We start from the raw sequence: 1,821 nt of genomic DNA on the forward strand, positions 1-1,821 counted from the left end.
CGTTGCGGAGCACAGGCCCTGGACGCGCAGGCTCAGCGGCCACGGCTCACGGGCCCAGCCGCTCCGCGGCACGCGGGATCCTCCCAGACCGGGGCGCGAACCCGGTTCCCCTGCATCGGCAGGCAGACGCGCAACCACTGCGCCACCAGGGAAGCCCTGTATGTTTGTCTTGAATTCACATGTAGATTGCAAGTTCCTTGGGAAAGCCCCATCTTAGAATCCCCAGGCAATAAGCGTTCAAAAGGTAATTACCATTGGTTCATACAATTTGTTCCTCTATTCACTAATATATTCAATTTTATTTTTTTATTTGCCTTTAGAATTAATTTTTATTCACTAACCATAATTTTACATTTGTTAATCAAGATAGTTAAGTCACTGTAGTGTTCTTAGATTTTGGCTGTAAGATAAGCGAGAATTAAATTCTTGTTACTGATACATGTTGAAGGACTAATACTGATGAAATTTCATGAGCAGTAGATCATATGTACACCACTTACACTTCTATAGTACTTTCATCAATACTGTTGAATTCCAGAATGCTTTCTCCATTTATTCAATGGTTAAAAGGTATGAACTACATCAGTATGTCAGACTAAAGCTGGAAGTCTAACAATATCAAAATAGAACTTTTGATTCGAACTGTATAGGACAGCTATGTAAAAACAGAATCCAAAAGTAAGAGTTTAAAAGAAACATTTTAATGAAATCTTTCCTTGGGGGAAATCAGTGACCTATCTTTTCCAAGATGTTGCTTTGGATGACAATCAATGACTGTGTTGTGTATATGGGTGAAAAACTGAAATACGATCAGCAGTTTTTCTATGTGACAAATGTGGGAAGTCAGCTGTCAAGTAACTGCTGCCTGTGGACTTATGCACCAATACATTACTTGCCAAAATGTCTTGTGTAGACACAACATCATATATTTAAAAACTTCACTGTCTTTCCAGCTTAAATTTTTATATTAGATAGCTTGAAAATTGTCCTCTAACTCATACTTTATAATTTTTGTCAGCTCAGCAATTAATACCAATGAGAAATTTACATTCTTCTTGGTCAATTTCTTAAGTAATTACAAGTAATAAAATACATAGTATTTTATTTTATGGCTTATTTGATATCCTCTTAAAGTTCACATGTAAAATGCCCCATAAATCTAATGTTCAGTATCATATTATTTGACACTAAATCTACCTACAATAAATGGCCATCTAACCTAATTAAGCAAAATACATGTTATAAAGTAAAAAATAAGCTTCAGAATTCAACTAGAGATGTAGCATTCCCTTTTTGTTCATATAGAGACTTTTTAAAATATAAATTTATTTATTTATTTATTTTTGTCTGCCTTGGGTCTTCGTCGCTGCGCGCAGGCTTTCTCTAGTTGCAGCGAGCGGGGGCTACTCATCGTTGCGGTGCGTGGGCTTCTCACTGAGGTGGCTTCTCTTTGTTGCGGAGCTTGGGCTCTAGGCGCACGGGCTTCAGTAGTTGTGATACGTGAGCTCAGTAGTTGTGGCTCACAGGCTCTAGAGCGCAGGCTCAGTAGTTGTGGCGCACGGGCTTAGGTTGCTCCGCGGCATGTGGGATCTTCCCAGACCAGGGATTGAACCCGTGTCCCCTGCATTGGCAGGCAGATTCTCAACCACTGTGCCACCAAGGAAGACCTAGGGCCTTTTTTGCATCAATAATATATGATAAGAGGGCTTCCCTGGTGGCGCAGTGGTTGCGCGTCCGCCTGCCGATGCAGGGGAGCCGGGTTCGCGCCCCGGTCTGGGAGGATCCCACATGCCGCGGAGCGGCTGGGCCCGCGAGCCATGG

Source organism: Physeter macrocephalus, chromosome 7 (assembly GCF_002837175.3).
Source record: "Physeter macrocephalus isolate SW-GA chromosome 7, ASM283717v5, whole genome shotgun sequence".
In the NCBI taxonomy this organism is placed as follows: domain Eukaryota; kingdom Metazoa; phylum Chordata; class Mammalia; order Artiodactyla; family Physeteridae; genus Physeter; species Physeter macrocephalus.